At 39.9% G+C, this 21,998-nt stretch overlaps 1 protein-coding gene across 6 annotated transcripts in view; it reads right to left on the bottom strand.

Annotated features, from left to right (window-relative positions):
- PHACTR1 (phosphatase and actin regulator 1) overlaps positions 1 to 21,998 on the bottom strand; it is a 297,967-nt gene that overhangs the window by 248,347 nt on the left and 27,622 nt on the right. The gene's annotated exons all lie outside the window — the stretch shown is intronic.

Raw genomic sequence — 21,998 nt, forward strand, 5'->3', positions numbered from 1 at the left:
CTGGGTGTGTAGGGGGTGGAGCAGGAAAAAAAAGGGGATGAGGAGTATGCTTACGTTTCAAGCTTAAAAATTACTGATTCAATCAAATATCTAAATTTGGGGATTCTGAAGCATACTGTACGGACATATGTGCTGTCAGCTGCGAACTACTCCTACAGCACTAGGAGTTGAATGCAGCACCATATGTTATGCCAAGATTACTGACTTTCATTAGATATGAAAGAAGATTTCCAATTTTAATCTTAATTTTCAATCATTATTTTATTTGGCAGTATAAACACAAAGATGACAGCCAGTATCTTGATTCTCTCTCTGCACCTGCTGCAGGTACATTCTCTCTCACATCCTTCCTCTTCCTTTCAGGTCCAAAGGGTGAAAAAAAGAGAAACCTTGAGACTGAACAAGCCCTAAGGATTTTGCTAGGCACGAACACTGAGGTCATAAATCCCTCTGCTTCCCTACAAGAAGCTATGATGGATAGTAGGCTGTGACTTGGGGCCTTTAAAGAAAGAAGTCAGTCTTTAAAGTAAAAGTCGTGAGTAAAGTCGTGACTGTGTTAGCAGAGGTTATTTATTACCTGTATAAAGCAGGGCAATCCTATAAAAAAACTGGCTTACCCACCTCTTCTCACATTCTGACTAGCAACAGGATGAGAGGGGAATGGGAAATCTGTGAACATTCATCGGCCTTCTTGTATCTCCCCAGGGATGGGTAAACAGTCAAGGTGAAACACATAAAAGAAGATTGCAATGTCTCAGCTCCAGGTCCATGCTGGCTGGCTAAAGTAACCACCCTGTGTGCCAGCCCCATGAAGTATTATGGAAATTACTTAATCCCATCCCTGAAGAAATTGTAGATGTGAAGCAATGATGTGAAACAATGGTGTGAAAAGGAGGAGAGTTTCCTCTGCTCCTGATTGCTATCTTTGGTTGGAACAGTGTGAGAAGCTGCAATTCCAGCTAATTGTAAGAGACCAGAGTAATATTACCAGTCATATTTTATGCTTTATTTCTTAAGGGAGACTGAATTTCCTAAACTGTTAAAATAAGGAACAAAAAATGATTGCATCAGATGAAGCCTTCACAAGGACATACAAGTAAGTATTAACAATAGAGATTTACAATGAATAAAACAAACACACAAAAGAAGCACCTAAGGCCACAGCAAATGGTTAGCCCTTCAAAATGAGTCATCTGTATAGAGAATAAGCAGCAGTGGGGTTTCAATGGAAGCAACGCAAGTCATGTTCCACTAAGAAACAAATATGAAACAGAGCTGTAGAAACTGAACATGACTTTTCCTCAGAGGTGGAGGCTGATGCTCGTCTCCTGGTTGCCTTGACCTGTATAGACAAAGAGGGTATCGTTCTCCACGTCATCTGCTGCCTTTACAGCAGCTCCATGATCACTACACCTTCTCCCACAGCAAAATGCCAAGCCACTCATTACTTTGCCCACATGTACATATTCCGTACTTGCATTAATCCTTTTGGATCTATTTCCACATCTTCTGTGAGTGTCCCACTATTTTCTTTTCCTAAGAGAAAGACCCCAAAAGCTTTTAGTTTTCATTACAAACAACTCCTAGGTGCACAGGAAAGGGCTGGGAATGGGTATGTAGGTAGCAGAGCAGCTAGCAGCAGAGTGTGCAAAATGCCAAGGCAAGGCTCATGTAGTCACTGGGTCTGAGGAAGCTCTTCCCCACCCCTACTTCACTAACCACTCTGTCCTTCTCATTCCCTTGTCTTTGATGTTTAAAGGAACCCCAACCAGCCAACCATATCTAATTATGTTTTGGTTTGTAACCAGCCTTGATAATTCATGTAGTCTATCACATTAATGACTTTCACTCGCTTTCACTTAGAGTTGAATAGTTTCTGCAGTTGGATGATCTGTCTCCCAAATATAATTTTTACTTCATTTAGCAGAAGATTTAAGATATTTTCCATCTACAATTTCTTATGAAACCTTCTTTCAATTTACATGTAATAGCCTGTATTTCAGACTCAAGAGAAGCAGCAAAAGAGTACATTTTTCTATTGGAATCTTTGTAACACCTGCTAGTAACAGTGAAGGCAAAGGGATGCATGTATCTACAAACTTCTTGGTTATTTTTTTTCCAGGTCCTCAGGATTCTTCAGGTAATAATACCCTGACAGAGCAGCACCAGGTTATGAAACATCACTGTGCATCTCAGCCTACCATTCAAAACAAAACTCACTTTTTAATATGGCTGGGTCATTAGTCTGTTGTAACTGGAGCCACTACCAGGGTCCTGTTCATAGTATAGCCAGGGTACTGTTAGCCAACATACAACAGCTGGCAGTGCAAGGTCAAATACAGTAAGCACTGAGCTGTGAAGAGCCACTTATTCTATTTGCTTAATGACATGCTGAGCTTCTGGTACCTACTGGAAAGTGGCATCCCCTTTTCAGTACAATTTGTGCTAGCTCTACCACTGTGCAAGTTAATTAGAGAGCAATTTTGCATGAAATAGCTCTTGCAGCTTAGGCATGGCTGAAGCACAGGTAGATCAGTAGCTGCTGTGCCACTTGGAAAACCAGCGATGACAGCTACCATCAACCCAAAAATAGTGCTGCTGGGGCAGCACCATGCCTTCTGGTGGTAGTTGAATTATTCCACGCTCTTATTTTACTTGTCATAAAGCAAAACAGGCAAATATTTCTATCCAGTGTGTCTCAAACTGTTAGACCATTAAGGTGCCTGCACACACTTGATGTCTCAGATGTAATTTCTAAGAAAGGTGCCATTTTACACAAGAATACAGGACACCTGTGTGTGTTTGCACACAGGCAAAATGCAACTTAAGAGGCACATGGCCAATGTTCTGAAGCTCCTCCTGCTTTTTCAGTGCAGTGAGAAAACTCAGTGTTTTATCAAAGTCTGACTAGACCAGAGCTAGGAGCCACGAGACTGTTCAGTTTTAAAACTGATAATCTATCTGGACTTCTATGTTGGGTTCTTGATGTCAAGGTTGTGTGAAGAGATGGACTTCTTGTTCAGTGGACACAGTATGGAGCTTCTGAGCTCTGCAAGTCCACATTACATACAAGGCACTCTGGTGGTGGTGACTAGCAGGTATTACTTTGCCTGAGGGATGCTGCATCATGAAATCCACAAGAGAGATGCCACAAACTGAACAGGCAATGGCATGAAATAATGTTGGAACTGAGGCATCCCACCAAGGAATTAGACTATCACTTCCCTGGCCTGCTGAGAAATAAAGTCTCCTTTTCTAGGTCTCGGTTTTTGAACAACCATTCTGTTTGAGTTGGGTTTTTCCTTTGTTTTAAATAAAGCACATGCTGTATGCTGCTTCCTGATTTCTTCCAGGCATAAAAATTGTCCAGTGGGATTCGATGCAGTAATTCTAAGTATATGAAAATCTTCTGGGAAAAACATGACTGGAATATTAATTTTAAGTAACAATTATGTGCACATTTTCTAGCAGAGGTGACTGTGGGAACAGACAACAAAAGCATTCCCGATTCTCTGAAGTGTCTGTTTGTTGAGTCACACATGGAGGGGGAAGGCTCTCAGATGTGTTTTTAAGTAAACTATCACTGTCATATTGCCTGTGAGAAGGATTAAAAGTATGATTATAATAATAATAATGATAATAGCAAAGACAACAAAAACGATGGCTTGACCCACAGTTTTTTATGCCTGACTGTAGTCATAGAGGCTCGAGCTCTGAAGGGTCTGGTGGGGTGATATGCTAAATATTTGTGCAGTAAGATGTGATCATTTGGTTTCTATACTGAAGCACCGAGTCCTTTGATTTTAGCAGCTGGAGACAAATCGCTAAGCACATTGACACGCAATGTATCTTTGCAGTAAGATCTTCAAAGGACTCCAGCAGGTTAGTCTGGCTTTTCTCCTCTCAGCTTAATTCTAGCATTTTTGTAATCAGTCTGTGTTTTTCTGCATGGCTTCCCAGCAGACTAGTTAAAGACAGATGCAAAGATGATTTTCAAACAGGCTGACCTACATGCAGTATGCAGGCTATGGCTCTAGATAGGGCTCCTCAGTTAAGCTTTATACCACTTTGAGAAGAACAGAGACTTATCCCAAACTTTCAATTACCCCTCAAAACTACAGAAGTATGTTGAATAAATCCAAAGGATGAATCTAATCTCTTTCCACCACTGCATTTCCTTAATTTTGTACTGACAGTCTCAGATGATGGTTATCCAGTTGAAAGGCTTCTGCTCACTACACAACTGAAACTTTTTATCATCAGCTGGGGTATTGTCCTACCAGTCAGCTCATTTTCACAGAATGTGTTTACTCTGTAGCATCAGATGGATGACACCCACATTTCCTCATTTCTATTTTTAATCATATTTACTAACACTTCAAGGTAAAACAGCAATCCAGGAGGAAGTACTTAGACTGTCAGAAGAACAGCAGATGTTATGCTTGTACCTGGTGTTTCCTGTGCAACACTTTCCAAAAAGTCAAAATTCATAGAATCATAAAATATTCGGAGCTAGAAGGGACCCAGTCAAGTCCACAGCAATAATTTGTTCTATAGCTTTCCCATTATCATGGCAGTCTGCTTGTTCTTGCTAATTACTTTTCAATTAAAGTAGGTGATTCACACTTAACCTTCTTCCTCCACTTTGAGTTCCAAGATGATTGTTCCTCCCTTGGTTCAAGCAAAAGCAGCCTCAGGACTTCCCTGACTTGGTCTGCTGGTAGTTATGCATGATCAGGGATGCACCCTCCATCTGGAAGTCATTTTAGCAATCTTTGTTTTGCTCTTGCAGGGAGAGCATCAGCATAAATACCTTGAAAATGTGCATTAACTGGGACTTGGCATAGGAAAATTTTGTCTTCTGCAGGTGAAAGTTTTGACTGAGCATTTACAAAGATTGGCTGCTTCTCTTCACTATCCCAGCAGCACTGTTCAAGTTGGAAGGGGCCTTTAAAGGTCAAGAAGGAACCATTAAAGACACTGAGGTCAGCACATATTTCTGAACTGATCCTTTAATATATAATAGTTCTACCACTATTTCTCAGAGGGAGGGAAGAAGGAAAAAAGAGAGCAAGGGACTCTGTCTTCTGCAAATAGTCAGCTCCTTGACAAACATGATGCATTGAACTACCATCATTGCTGTCCCCATACAAAAACTCCTCACTTCATCTTTCATCTTTCTGAGTAACCATTACTACTTCTCGAGGGATCAAAAAATATTTTGCTGCTGCTGCAAAAACTAAAATGCAAGCATATTAAGTGATTCCTTCCTCAGAGTCTGTGGTATTCTCTAGCTACTATTCAAATCACAAGCTCTTTATAGCTTGTTCAGTAATGACCACACACTAGCCAATAATAAATGTCATTGTACCCTCTTCAGACCTGCTCTGGATGCTGAGGAAAGGGAACTTGGCAGCCAGCAGCACTTCTTTTATTCGGGCAGGATCAAGTTCCCTGGGGTTCCCTTGTTCAACTCTGCTTCTTTCATCTTCTGCTCATACATGCAGTTCTTTTTCTGCCCTACACAGGATCACTCTGTGCTAGTACTTTACACAAGTATAATCATGAATTATAACACAAAACAAACAGCATTTATTAAATGAGCAAAGTTCATTTCCTTAAACAGCATGTTTCTGACTCTGCAATCTGCTGTGTTTATTCACATGTTCATTAATGAATATTTCATTACTTCAGAACAGGCTTCCTAGTTATTGTATCAGACTAAGCTTCAGGCCAGTAAAACATTTAAGCAAGTGCAGGACAAAATTTTAGGAGCGTGGATAATCCTATTGAAAGAACTGAAGCAGAATCAGGTGCAGTATCAACATCTGCCCACAATGCACAATAAGAATGTAGGAAAAAGTTAATTCCTACCCTCGAAACATCCGCAAAACATGGTCTATTTTCACAGTACTTAACAAACACATTTCTCCCCAGGAAAGGAGGTTGCACATTAATTGCCAGGAACTGTATGCCTAAAAATAAAGACACAAAAAAGGAGTCTTACGATACTGATGAAGTGAGAAGAATCTCAGAGCTTTGAGCTAGATTCTTGACGGCAATAGAGAGTGCACTAAGAATAGCGAAAGAGTAGGAGTACTCAAGGCTGAAAAGTTTCTAAAGGGTTTTGATTGCCAATTTCTTCATGAAGCTCTTAATCAGGCTACCTCTTATGTGAGAAGGTTAAATCTTCTGTGGAGCTTCAGTATCTTGAAAGGTAGTTGGAAAACATCTAGTTCTGGCTTGCACACCATTCAGTGGAGAGCCAAAACATCAGTAAGAACAGCAAGTGTCTTGGATTGGTCAAGAGAGAGTTGCTCTGGCTATAGGAATTATCGTAACAAAGAGACATGGTGAAATGTTAGAGCCAAGGACAAAAGACACCTGTGAAGTGTCTCTCCCCATGAACAACAATGCACAGTTCAAGAGGTGCATAACAGAAGGATTAAAGAAACCCCAATTCCACAAAAAAACTCAGCCTTTACTACACAGGTGACAAAAGAATGCTTGGTTAGATGAGTCAAAACCTATTCTGACACAGCTCAACCTGAATGTCTCTTCTCCAGAAGAATACACACATAATTCCAGAAACTGCATTTCAGTCAAATCCTTGACATAAGAAAGTCACCAATTACATTTTTGATGAAACCTGGAGTGCACAAATCTAGAATTGGCCCTAAGAACTTACTAGGTCAGAAAGAACTACAGCAGAGCTTCAAACTCTTTGCCTTTTCAAAGACAAGCCAACACTAACACCATGGACACCAGGACTCTGACACTACCTAAAGACCAGTGCCTAACTCTCTTTTTGAGATGGAACATTGTTACCTGACCTGTGCATAAGACGTGTTTTTGGAGAAACAAAAGGGAGCTGGGATCCTATGTTGACAGAAGGTTTGGAGAGAAAACAAAGTGGACTTGACATAAGGACCACAGACAACGGAGTAAGTAAGAATACTAGGGAATCATGTGTTCTTTGGAAGAAAAGGGCATTTGTATATGCAAGTACTGCAAAAATAAGTTCACAAGGACAGTTTATGTAGCTGTATTAACACTGTGGTCTTGAACAGCTCTTAGATTACTGAGAGTAATCACTTGATAGCCATTAACTTTAGAAAACCAGTAAAATTGTTTTATTTTAAGACTGTTACCCTTGTTCTCAACACCACTGATTATCCATCTGGAATAGACATTCTCCTCTTATATCTTTTTCTGCAGCAAAAATTTGCACTTGGAGCTAAATATAACGTTGTGGCTACAGCTTGAAGACCTCTGTGAAGCTGCAGCCTCCTAGGACTGTCACACATCACCACCACCCTGAAGACAAGCAAATACATTTTCTACATAATCCTGTTTCACAAAATCCAGGAATGAAGGCACCCACAATACCACATGAAGGGACCCTAAGCTTGCATGCCATGCAGCTGACTGCTGAACAGAACCCGTTCAGCTGTTCAGTAATGTCAACAGAACATAAGAAAGGTAATTTTGTGACGATAATTATTTTAGACTGTCAATAACAAAAGCTGGAATAGGTGGGGATTTCACTTTCTTTTCATTCTGGGTCACTAGTTCACAGCTTTCTGCAGCTTTGCTTTTGTACACTAATCCAAATTGCCTTCTGGTATTCCACCGAAAATGCTATGTCAGAAGGGCTGGTTTTTTTTCCTTCTCATGCCCTCACTTATCCTTTATTTAAACAACTGATTCCCCTGTCCCTGGTAAATAAAATACTGCAAGAACTCAACAGGTTTGTAGACTTTCCAGCTATATTTCTGCTCTGAACTGAAGTTACTTGAAGGCATGATGGCACCATGGATAATGCTCAGATCTTCAGCTCCCAAAACATAAAAGGATTTTTAGGTGCAGGAACCATGATGGTCCACTGAGCAGCTGTCATTTCATGCCCTCAGTAACCTGAGTTCCAGGCAAATTTTCCAGTATATTTATAAAAGTCTTCATTGTAGAAAGGCTGATACTTAAAGAGAGTTGAATCATTTATATGAACAACTAACTACAATCAAAAGTACTGCATTAAACATCACTCTCTTCACCCTTATCCTTAATGATAGTATTACATGAGAAGATGTAGTAACATTCCTAGATGATGTTCCAAGACAATGAAACCAGACAAATGGCAAAGGTCTTATTGTTTTCAGTGTATCACAATGTAATCTTAAATTTAATTTTGTCTCACTGCTAATACTTAAACTCCTTTCCTGTCACCTAGAGACTTACAGCACTGCCACTGCGGGAGCCCATCATTTAACATTTCTCACAGAATTCATAGCAGCAACTTGAGTCATCGCCATTCCAGTGACTCACTCCTGCCACTTGATATACATCACTTTAATTTTAAGTCACACAAAACCATCTGAGTGACAGCCAGCAACAGCCCTATGATTTTCTGGCTTCTGCATCATTACATTTCTCTTCTTAGAACTTCTTAGTGCTCACATGTCTTCAATATACAAAAAAAGTAATTTTAAAAAGTGATCTCTATTAACATAACAAAAAATCCAGATCCTTTACATGCATACAGAAAAAAAAAAAGTGCCTTTCTACCTGATTGTTTCAAAGCACTGAAGAAACGGTCATGAGAGTTCTCATTGCCACCATAAGGGATCTAAAGCTGCTGCTTGCAAACAGTTTTCAGAGACTGACAATAACCTAAGCCCCAGAGGGGCACTTCAAAACATTAGAGGAGCACTGTAACCTCCCCACTTACAACAAGGCCTACTGCCTCCTTGTTTCATATCTTCAGGGCAAAAGAGGGAAATAAGTAAATATGAAGAAATTACATCTGAGCTCCTTTGCTTTCACACTAGGGAGATGGTAGTATACTCCCAAATTTAAGCACATACCAAAGGTTTGTCTTTGGTGACACTATCCGAGACCACGATAAGCACATTAATTAATCCTCCTCTGATGGTAGAGAGGTTCTTTAACTTGTAGAGGCTGAAAGTTGCATCAAAGTAGCTGGGAGGTGAAGCCAGGCATCCATCTGCTTCTATCTACCTCTTTTTGAGGGCAGCATGAGTACACACACCCGGTGTAATGGCAGCAGTGGGGGATTAGATCAGCCCAGATGGGCTGGCTTGGGGAGCCAGCTGCCAGGCTCGAGATGGCCACCTGGAAACAAGCAGTGAGTGGAGTAGGTGGAGGGGCAGCTGTAAATATTCAGGAGATGCATGTGCTTCATTCATATGCATGAGCACCCTGAAACCTATTGCCATGCGACTTTATGGTCACTTGATAATATATCCACAAGAGGCTGTGGAGTATCCATCCACAGAGAGGTTCAAACCCCAACTTGACACAGCCCTGAGCAACCTGCTGTAGTTGACTGTCCTTTGAACAAGTTGAGATGATCTCCAGAGGGTCCTTCCCACCTCAACTCTTCTCTGAGAGTAACTTACATAGTGCACACAAGTAGATCATTGCCCCCTGCATACAATGCCTCAAGAATACAACATGCAAATGCATTACAGAGTCTTCAGGAGCAGTACTTAATTGTGAAAGGTATCAGTAACTGCTGTCAGCAACTCAAAAGGAGTCTTCCAGTTCCTAACAAATGGCCAGTGTCACTCCCCAGTCAGACATTCTCTGCTAAATCAAAATTTTCAGCTTCTACAATCTCATGGTTTGACTCAGGATTTCTTGAATTCCAAAAAACCCCACACAAATACTTAAATGAAACACTGAGGAACCACTTGGTTTGGTTTGGCAGCTGGCACTACAGACTATATTAAAATCCTATTGGGCATATTTTGTGATATATTTCAAAACAGGGTAGCAAGATAAGACTTTCAGTTGATGGAGGATGTGTCTGCCTTTTGTCTTGTGGTCTTCCCCCTAGACAAAAGTGAACAAGCACTGATTTCAACGGACAGCTTATCCTTTCCAGGGATAAACTGGTTGAATTAAATCTAGCTAAAGATTGTCATAAGAACACAGTAATCCTAACTCTTTCCTTTGTCTTGCCGCTTATATCTAAATAGTGATGGTCATATTTAGGGACTGCAGAGCTAATGGTTCATATTTTTATGTTATTAACCTTATTAAACAGTGAGAACTTCTCAAAAGTTTCCCATAATCCTCTCATGATTGCTTTCAGTGTGGTGTTAAAAGAAAGACTTAAGTACAACCTGGACCACCATGCAAGGCTAACATTTGCATGTGCCAGCAACAAAAACCACACAAACATTGTTTGGCTTTATAACCAAAAAGACACTTAGCAGGATGTTATCCCTCTCAGATACAGGCAAGGGTCAGGACATACCTGTAGGCATGTGTAAGAATGAAGAGATGGGTCCAGAGAAAGAAAAAGAGAGATGTGTATGAAGAAGAGAGAGATAGTTTATAGCCACAATTATCAAAATAACAGTTCCTATACCATTAACAGAGCACTAATTACTTCACAGGACTAGTTAAGTGGCTCTAAAGTTGCAGAATATTGCTATATTGTGTGGATAGTGAGTAGTCATTACTCTCATCACTGCAAATAACTGAGTAAACTGAGTTTAGGGAACTCTGCCAAGAATGAAGGGAGTAGATGTCTCTTATCCTTTTCTTTTTAAGAATGATTTGTGTTGCAATAGACCTTAGAGATCATTCAGTTCCAATCCCCCCATCATGGCAGGGGCAATTTGCACTAGATCAGGTTACTAAAATCTCATCCAACCTGGCCTTGAACACTTCCAGGGATGGGGCGTCCACAGCTTCTCTGTTCCAGTGCCTCACCAGCCTCATAGTGAAGAATTTCTTCCTTATATCTCACCTAAACTCACTCTCTGACAGTTTTGATCCATTCCCCCATGTCCTATCACTACATACTCTCATAAAAAGTCTCTCACTAGCTATCCTGAAGGATCCCTTTTGGCTGGATTCAATCCAACAGGTGCATGTCCTCACTATGTTGGAGATAGCAGAGTTGAACACAGTAGTCTAGATGGGATCTGATGAGAGTGGAGAAGAGAGGGAGAGTCACTTTTATCTGTTCCTCATGCAGAGCATTGTAGGAGGCCCCTCTGTACACACAAGCACAATCTTTGGTCTTCTGCTCAGTCTCCACACCACGACAGCCACAAAAAGCACCACATCATCTTTTAAGTACCAGAGCTTCACTACCAGTTAAATTCTCCATGCTGAGCCACATGGGAAGACAAAGTAGCAAAACTTCATTGTCTACAGCTTCCTGAAGTAAAAACCTGAGTAAAGTCTGGCTTAAACTTTTCTAAAAGTTTATACCATGATATTTTTCTCTACAAGTTTTTGAGTTAAATAACGTAGCAGGTCCCTTTGCAGGGAATGTATAGAGACCAGAAAAAAACTTAAAAGTTCACTCAGGCAAGTGACCTGTCTGCAGGAGGCACCTTGTCCAGGTGGAGCAAAAGAACAGTGCTCACAGAGACAGTTTTTAGAAGCACTGGGAGCACATGAAAAGATGCCAGGCTGATCAATTACTTCTCTTCTGAACAGAATGTCTACAGCATAATTTCTAAACAACATCAAGTCAACTCTGCCAATTATATAAGTCCAAATAAACATGAATAAAAAGACTACTTTTAGAAAAACTTTATTGGAAATTCTTTTAAAATGCTCTAACCTTACAACTGTGACATACCGAGAAATAGTTCCTATTACACATTCTTTTGAGGATTTTCTCAAGCACTAATCAAAGACCTAGCTATGATACTACTTAAGCGAATACAAGTTTTATTTGTTAGGCTCATGCCTACCATTAAAAACCACGATTTTCAAAATCCATCCCTTAAGTCATAACAAAAAAGTAATAGTATACATGCAACAGCAAGTTGCTACAATAAAGAATACCCAGAAGAAAAAATTATGGTTGAATGGGTACTGTAAAAACAAAGGGAGGTGACAGTTTAGCAAGCAAATTAAATGCTGAATGCCTGAAGAGCTGATTTTCAGGATTTCCATTGCATGGTTATTGTTCTAACTTGTACTTGTGCAAGAGAAACTGCTATGGTTGAAATCCAGCTGCTGAAATCTTAAACCAAGTTGCTTCCACAAGCGAGAACAACCACAATTAACTGAAGCGGGGACTGTTTCAAGAGCATTCCTTGGGTGACAATTCAATGAAATACTTAAGTTAGACAAGCTTTTAAGCGTACATTTATGACCTTAGTTACTTTAACTGAGACAGAGTTAATGGATAAAAGCAACAAAATTATCTTGAGTGAGGAAATGGATGTACAAAAAAAAGTGTAAAAGCTGAAAGTTCAGCTTGTTTCAGTTTTGGGAAACAATGTTTGTACATCAATAACAGTGTTCCACCGTATGATTCATGCTTTCACATATGTTTGGGAAAACAAATGCATGCACACAAAAAACTCATATACCTTTATCCAATGTAATGCTGCCTACTGTAGCAGTTCTGAAGTATAGAAGAGCTCAATGCTCTTGAACTAAGCAGAGAAAGAATAGGTCAAGTATCAGACAGACTATATGAGCAGAGAGTTGGACACAATGATCTCTTTCAAAGCTCCTCCTAGTCCTGAATAATGATCCTTTGTTGATGAACACAAGGATGAACTTTGTTGATGCTGACAACTCTTTGAAATTAGATGTAAGAGCAGCCATCCTCATGTTGCCCTTGCTATGGATTTAGGTGTGGTTCTACAGAAGGTAATCCAATTTAAACACAAAATGATACAGGATTTTTCCCTCCTAGCTGTAAACATGTGTGCCTCTCCCTCCTAGGTGGTCCAGCCAACTGATGTGGCAAAAACAGTTGGGATCTATTATTTTACTAGATGGTTTTCTGTGCAAGCCCTAGTCCCAGCTAGAATGTGGAAATAGGTGGACTTCATGCATGAAATGAATGATGTCCAACCATAGAAGGCAACCATATTCCTGAAACCTTCTTTCCACAATCTGGAAGGCTCACTTCCACAGCCATCACCCTCTCTCAAATAGGAGTCTTTATCAGACACAAGTTTTTGGTCAGAGTACAAATGGCATGTATTTTCAGTTCATCAGCACTCTAAGTCAAAAGCTTTTCATTACAGCCTCCTCCTATTTTAGCTATTCTGCTTTCCCTCCCATCTTCTGGAAGGTCTTACAGTTCTAAAATTTTCATAAATTTTAATCAAGTTGCAAAAGAGCAAGCCAGTCTTTTCCCAGATTTAGAAGCAGTATGGCAAACCAACTACAAAGAAGATCATTTCCTGCAAGTATAGAAAAATAATTTTTAAAGCTAGCCAACTTAAGGCTTTCCATGTCAATTAAAATAACAGATGTCTCATGCCCAGTGACGGAGTGCAACAAAGTACTTGTATAACACTGTAATGAAAAAAGACAACGCAAGAGTAGGTACTTTCATCACCGAGATGCTTTCAAAGTATCTAGAATTCAGACTGTGGGCAGAGGAAGAAGAGATAATGTCCAGAAAACGATAACATTGAACTGCAAAGTATATTTTTTTTTATGAATTCAGAGCTGCCCAAGGCCTGCAAAACACAATTTGACTGAAGATATTTAACAGCTTTAAGTGTCTAAGCAATCTTCTTTGATCAAGTACATTAACGCATGAAATCCCTGCCATTGAAACAGAAGATCAGGGAGTTTCTCTGCACAAAGGCTGGGATTCTGCAGGAAGAAGTCCAATGGACTATTTGGAGAAAAGTGAGCTCTCAGCTGACCATGGAAGTAGCCTCAGTATAGTTTTTTAGAATTCATTACTGAATATTTCCATTAGATATCAGCAACATTACTTTATTCCTATTTGTCCATTAAAAAAATAATTGATTTCACTTTTGCATCTAGAAATGTCCTGTCTGACAGGTAAGACATAAATGCACATAGCGATAAATCCAGATTTGTGCAAAGAAAAGAAAAGAAAAAAAGAAAAAAAGAGCTGTTTCTGAATCAGTTCAAAATTTCTGCATGACAATTCTACTAACTCTTGTTCAAAGGTTGTTTCCAGGGGGGTTGAACTGGATCTCTAGAGGTCCCTTCCAACCCCAACCATTCTATGATTCTGTAGTCTATCTCAAGATTACCCATGAACATAATTACCTTGAAAACTACACTCTAAAAGCCACTTGAGAGGAGAAAAATGAGGGATCATGGAAACCAGCTGCATTCTATAGTATTTTAGATTAAGAAAAAAAGTAATGCAAGAATTCAAAGACACCCTTGGAGGTTTAACAAGCACTAAAAATATATATACAAAGAAATGTAAGTATATGGAAGGTATTCAACACTCGTTTCACAAGAGATGCATCTATTTTTTCTTTAGATGACTGGCTCATAAATCAGCACTATGCTTCAGGAAACCACTCAAGGACACTACATCAATTTTTAAACCACTACAGGCAAATGCATGTTTTGCCACATGGCAAGTTTAATCAGAAAATATTCAGGTTGATATTTTCAGAGCTTAATGTCAGTATGAATTATCAGCAACACACATTAACACAAATGTTCAATTACACTACATATATGACTAATTTCTTATTTGATGGAATGGCCACGCAGGCATTCCTTAATACAGGATCTGCTACACTGACAGCAGATAGTGGTACCTACCTTGTTTGCATTAGTTAACAGGGAAGTGTTTCTTTTCTAAAAAGAGGTTTTGTGAAGAGAAGTATGCTTCCCTTTTGCATCTCTAGAATGGCTCTCCAAAAATGACACTCTCTTCCACTGCAGTCACGTCCAGTGACTAAATCTGGTTAAATCTACGCAATTGAAATAATGAAATAGAGGGTACCTGGCTGAGTACTAATTTCCAAAATCTCTCCCTCAGAAAGAAAAAGAATTTCCTGGAAGTTCATATTCTTATGGCACTCTTATGAACCAAACCCCAAAATAACAAAAAGAGAGGAAACCCCTCGCCACTGCACACATTTACTTGAGCTTCAGATGCAGTGCAAGGCTGAAACACTGCAGCAAGCTAAAAAGAACCCTTACCTAGCAAGGGCCTTTCAGCAGAAACCCTGACCAGCTGGAGCAATGTCTCAAATACTCTATCTTTCTTAAAAACTACAATAAAGAAATGGCATTTCAAGGGTCATAGATTGGGAAGGATTTTGGGGATGTGTGTGAATGTATGAATGAGAGTATGTTTTACCACATATTCAAGATACACTTGTACAGCAAAAAAGCAGATTAAATCCCAGGTCTAAGAGATTATTTCTGTGTTTCTCTTGTCTGGTTGAATACTACTTTTCCGTGGCAATGGAGTGTAATCTAGCATTAGCTACCTTATGAAGCAGTATCAAAAGAAAAGTACGAAATTAATAAAGTACAAGGATAATTAGATGATACTTTACCAAATAGTAAAGACCCATAGGAAACAACACAATGTTTCTGTTTTAGCTGAACCATACACCACCAAGACTAAAAGAAACCCTAAAAGTCAACATTGCTTTACTTACAAATGAATTAATCCTAAACCTAATCCTTCAAGGATTTTTTAAACTTATCCTTAGGGCAAATGCTCATATTTCATTCACAAGGCAGTTGAAATGTAAGTAAAGGTACTTCTCTTAACTGGCAACCCTACTGGTCTGAGAGATGGTGAGCTATGACTGGCCTTAAACTCCATCTTCTCTCTCCTCACTTCAGATTATCCTTGACTAAATAATCAAAACTTAATTCTATGTGTGCACACTAGGGCTGTCCTAGTAGGTCACTTATTTCTGCAGTAAGGAGAAAGAACGTGTTGTTCTGATCCTGTTGTTACACTGACCTCTTCCAGCAGAGCAGCAGCTGAATAGCTGTGGTTGGGGTCTTCATCGCTTCAGCTTTCAGCCTCCAGCCAAAGGAGTTGAAAGGTGGCAGAGCAACATAAAACTATGATTGCACTAGATGAGAACTAGGAAGCAGAAAGAACAGCACAGGCCTGGCCAGGGATTAGCATTCAAATACAATACAGAGAATTTAAACGATGCTCATAATCACTTACTGGATTTTCAGTCACTTTACTTGCCAAGAGTAAACAACTCCCTGGAGATAGCTTAAGAACTCAGAAGAAAGCCAGAGCAGGCACCTGCTGATGCCAAAGTCTGTGGGGTTCAGGACCACTGACATTTACTAGACAGTATTTACACCAGATTAAAAAAATGCATGAACTTCATTTTCTTTCAGCTTTGAGTAGAACTGAGGCACTGCTATCCTCTGTTCTGGACTACTCAGTAAAAGACCAACCAGATCTATCAATCACCTCACCCACTAAGAAATCTTACCTACAGACCAGCAATGCAGAGGGTGGAAAACCAGATAATTATAACATGAGGGCTTGCATTATTTACATCTCCTTCACACTGGGTTTACAATAGCTTAGCTCACAGGCATTCCTTTTCATTGACACAGATCTAAACAGGAAAGGAAGTATCGGTGCTTTTCAGACAAATATTGAGGGACACATATTCTCGTGTCTTTAAGGCACAGCTCCACATTGGCAGCAGCACAGAATGGCATCACAGCAGGGAAGCCCTGAAGGGCACATTTCTTCCCTGACACATGAGTAGAGCACGGCTGGTGCTGAGACATATAAGTGACCTCAATGCTCCTTGGACTAAACATCTACCCCAGATAAACACACATTCCAGCAGGAGGACAAGTGCTCAGACTGACCACATGGGCAAAACAGGTCTTCTCATCCTGTGAAGAGCAAAGGTGAAACACTGACCTTCTGCTCTGGTAGGCATGCTGAGTGCCTTTCCCTCTCACCCTCCCCAAGACAGACCAGCAGCACCACAGAGCTGTGTTTTGAGGCAGAGTTCGGTTCTGCAGCCCCTCCTCATTTGGGCAGTCTCAACGCCATAAACACGGCTGCTCCAGCCACCACCAGCTACTTGGAGCATGTTACCTTTGGACTTTGGACTCAGCATAAAGCGTCAGAATTTGAGGATTACCAGTTTTGTGATGATTCATATAATAACCACTCTGTGCAGTAGCGATATAAAAATTCTGCTTTAGCTATTTTTCTCTTTTCCCAATGGTATTAAAGCAAAAAGCCAAAACTCCTCAGCATATGTTCTCAGCTTTAGATGAGAACTTTGTTCCCTCTCTTTCTCCCCACAAAAGGTTTTCTTTTTTTTTTAATGTTTATGTTACATTAAATGAAGATAACTGTAAATACAAATCTGATTATTAGATGTGGTTAATTTTTTCTTTTTCTCATTACTGTTCTGGGTATTTAGATCCTAAGTTGTTTTGTGAACACCAGAACAGGAGCACGTTAAAAATTTACAAGATAGACAAAAAGAAACAAAAAATTAAAATAAACCTTGTAATTGCTTTATTACTCATAATTACTTAAGTTTCATATCTGTCATCCTTCTTTAGATAGAACATTATCTTACCCTTCACATTCCACCACTAACTCTAGTCTCCCCATGAAAAAGGAGATCCTGAGTACAAAGGCAAAGCTTGGATCTCCAGTTTCACCTTCATCTTTTACCAGCATGCAGAGTTTATTTACGAAAATATTTGGCTTTTTCATTTCTTGGCATTTAAGATTCTAGTACTAGGCCCCCTGCTATTCCATTAACTGCAAGATAATGCATCATCTGACAGTCATTACTATTTTAAAGGAACCCTGCTGGAATTCTGACCTCCACTGTTATTTTCTTAATGATATAGTTTTGAATGTGCATTAATATTTGGAGCTTAAAAGCTTTGAGAATGTGTCTTTAAAAGTGAATGGACTTAAGACAGAAGATATTCCATATTTCATAGACTGGCTTTTTCATTCAATACTTCAGTGACAAACCATTTGTGATAAATTCCTCCCGTGTCCCTCCAGGTCCTTCTACCCACAAAGTCCACTTCCCAGTAGCCCTCCCAGTTCAGATCCATGGCCCCAAACAGAAAGAAGCAAATGTGAACAAGCATGACTGTCATACTTTCTGCTGTTTTTCTATAAAATTATGCCAAACAAACGAACAGTGGCCATGCCAAAACCCCAGCACATTAGTATGCTTCCATGAAAGTATGCAATTAATAATACAACACACACGTCATTCAGTGGAATGTTGAATTTGGGAGCAGGATAGGCTCTTTCATAAGATTTTGAAAAGCCACCATACACCAAAGTAAGCTCTCTGCCATACTAAGGCTACAATACAGTTTCTAAGTATTGGGTACCAAGCCCAAATTGAAGCAACCAACCATCTATCAGGAGAACAATTCACCTTTGGATGTATTTCAAATACACTTCTTGCTAGGAGCTTTCGGACTTTTGGACATCAAGTGGGCCACATTATTCCAAAAAATACAGAAGCAGTGAAAACTGAATCAGTCACAACCACCACTCACTGGTAAGCCTGATCTAGAAGAATCCAGACCCAGTTCTCACCGCTATACAAGTTAAAGCTTACAGGCTCTTGATTTGCCCAATGAAACATAATCACCTGCTAGCTGTTACATCCATTTATTTTGTTCCTCTCCACAAATTTAAAAGACCTAATGTTTTAAGATGTCGACCAGCAATGAAGTAATCATTCTGCACTCCAAAAGACCAGAAGGAAGTGTTTCAATGACCCACAGAGATCATGTTCTATTATTTTGCTGACCTTCCAATGAGTATGACCAATATTTTCTGCAATAATTAAGAACTGCAACAAGAAGAACAGTAACAACATCCTAAGAATTGTCTGTCCCTAAGACACTGACACTACAAAAGAACAAGAGCTCAAGGCTTCAGAACAATACCTCAGACCTTATTCAGTGCTTCATTCGTATCAATAGAGTGCAACTGTCGGGTTAAGGATTTAACCCTTTGGAGGTGGCGGAAATAAGACACACAGCTACACGGTCATCTTTCAAGATAGGAAAGAGACATTTTATTGAGAGCACGATTTGTACTTATAGCATGTTCCACAGAGCTAAGACAAGACAGTAGCTCACTGGATAATTGAGAGAACGCCCGTGGGACCATAGTTCAGGAAGAGTCCCACGGCTGGTACCAGGTGTTAATCTAATGTTGTTAATTCCATTCTGTTTTGACCAAGTTATCACCCTGGGAGAAAGTCTCCCTAACTGAAGCTGAACAAGCTATCAGCCTGGGAAAGCAGCTGAGAGAGCAAGAGAAGCCCCAGCCTGAGAATGATTTTCCAGGCTGTAATTTTCCTAGCTCTCTAATAGTATGTCCACATAGAGGATCCATCTAACACTGCAGCATCTACTAATGTTTCAATATAGTCAATTATTATTAGCTAGCACTTCTAAGATGAGAAACACTAGAAAGTGATTTTTTCACCTTGCTGGTGCACTAGTGTGATAACACAATGAAGTATATAGCACGTCAGCACCCTTATCAGGCCAGAAAATTCTCCTTCTAGTGCATGCACCATGAGGTCAGATGCAAATTACTTCCCAGAGGGCATCCCAAAAGCAGTAGTAAGGCTGGGGTGGGTCACTTTCCTTGGGATATAGTTTTTCCTAAATAGAAATACACACATTTCGAGGATATGTCAGATGGGCCACACATGCTCTGTGGAGATCCTCTCTGAATGCAAATAAAAGTATGTAGGCTTACAGATGCTCCGGGACAGGCTTATACTATGGCTCTGACTGGGTTGCTTCAGATCTGGAAAGACCTGGCAAATGTAAACCAAATTTCACCAAACTGTAACTGTAACATCCAACACACACATCTGTGACCCTTGCTTCCAAGAAGCTGGTTTAGTAAACCAAATTTGACCAAACTGTAACTAATTGTGCAAGCAAGGAAAGCATGAGGCTCTGAAGAATATTGATGAGTAAGAGCAGTAGGAACCACTATTTGAGTTGATGTGATGAAGTCTTCCCCTTTCTCTCCAAAGTCTGATCCCTACAGGCTTCTGTGCATGGACACAGCATGGCTCTAAACACCATACTTTGTAGAATCACCAACAGTTCTGAAGAGGTGTGCCAGCACCTCAGGGTCTGTGCCTCCCAAGGCAATGTAGAAGTCCCAGCAGCAAGGTATGGGAAGAACCTCATCTACCCCACATCCCACCAACACTTTTACTGAGACTGGTGCTGGTTTGCTGCTTTTTGAAACATACAGACAAAGCAAGGTACTGAAATTATTAGGCACCTGGACAAGCTTGTAAAGTGGGTTCATGGGAACCTCATGACCTCAAACATGGCCCAGTGCAAAGTGCTGCACATGCATCAGGGCAACCCCAAATATCAATACAGGCTGGGAGATGCAGGGAGGACTTGGGGGGTACAGGTGGGTGAAAAAATACACATGACCTGGCAACGTGTACTCGCAGCTGAAAAAGCTAACTGCATCCTGAGCTGCATCAAAGCAGCGTGGCCAAGCAGGTCAAGGAAGGTGATTGTCCCTCTCTACTCCACACTCATGAGATCCCACCCGGAATACTGAATCCAGCTCTGGGGTCCTCAGTACAAGAAAGACATGGACCTTTCAGAGCATGTCCAGAGATGGCCCACAAAATTGGTCAGAGAGATAGAACAGCTCTCCTATGAGGAAAGGCAGACACAAATGGGGTTGCTTGTTCAGCCTGGAGAAGAGAAGGCTATGGGGAGATCTAATGACAGCCTTTTAGTACTTAAAGAGGGCTTACAAGAAAGGTGGGGACAGACTTTTAGCAAGACCTGTTGGGGTAGGACAAGGAGCAATAGTTTTATACTAAAAGAGGGTTGATTTAGACTAGATAAAAGGAAGAAATTCCTTACAATAAGGGTGGTGAAACACTAGAACAGGTTGACCAGAAAGGTGGTAGATGGATGCCCTGTCCCTCGAAACATTCAAGGTAAGACTGGATGGGGATCTGAGCAACCTGCTCTAGTTTAAGATTTCCCTGTTCATTGCAGGGGGGGGTTAGACTAATTGATATTTAAAGGTCCCTTCCAACCCAAGCAATTCTATGATTCTATGATGGTCTCCAGAGAGCAGATTTTCCTCTGCAACTTAGAGAATAATTCAGAACATATTTCTAATGTTTATTAATGATGAATCTTGATTCATCACTGTTTTCCTGAACTAAGTCCTTACAGAGTCACAGTAAGCCATTTCTGAGGCAGCAGTTCTTTCCCATGGCTACAGAACTGTAATAGAATATGTATCTATTTGAACAAGGATGCTGTAATGTTGATCTATCAGGAGCTATATTATCTGTGCAATAGAAACTCCATTTGCAGAAAATTTAAATACTAACCGCACTGATCATCAAGTTAAAGTTCCTGTAAGACATTTCATTAATATCATCAAAGAATATTTCAAATATGATGCAGCTACTCTATTTTACAGAAGCTAATTAAATATAGACTCTAGTTACCGTTTTACCAGTGAACCTTAATTACCCAGCAACCATTTAAGGGTTGTTTTGGGAGACTCATCCTGATAGAGTGTAAAAAGTAAGCAGAGCTGCAGATAACTATTCTCTACCCATCTGGGACTTAAAATCTTATTAATAAAAAATTAATTTAAAAATTAAATAAAATTAATAAAAAAATCTTATTATATAAGATGGCAGTAGGATAGACGTGTTATTTAAAAGAATAGGAAAACACTAAGACATAATTTTCTGAACATTTTTCATTTGTTTTCAAGCCACTGTGAACTACTTGAAAACATCTTTAAAAGGAAACTTACCTGCTCATATGGAGTATTCTTTTCCTGAGGGGAGAGAGAGCAGAAAGAAGCCTGAAAAATTTTTCAAATACGTAATTTTTACTTGATTTTGAAGACACTTTCTAAGGCGAGGTGCATGTAATAGCAAACTCAACACAAATCCACACAGGATAAATCATGTAAGTGCAGCAACGAGATAAGACAATGTCATAAGAAACTTCTGTGCATAAAATGTAGCTTCATCCTTTGCTCTGAGGCCAATGTAGTTTCAGGGAACTGTTGAGCCAGTACACAAAAGGTTGAAAACGAACCTTTACTGGATTTTGTAGCCACATCACTTCTTTATCCAGTATGAATACCAATACAGAGAAACTCTGTTACAAACACATTAGTTCTCCAACCTCAAAAGAAAGATGACAGTGATGCAGAC

The sequence above is a fragment of the Sturnus vulgaris genome, chromosome 1 (assembly GCF_052056855.1).
Source record: "Sturnus vulgaris isolate bStuVul1 chromosome 1, bStuVul1.hap1, whole genome shotgun sequence".
In the NCBI taxonomy this organism is placed as follows: Eukaryota; Metazoa; Chordata; class Aves; order Passeriformes; family Sturnidae; genus Sturnus; species Sturnus vulgaris.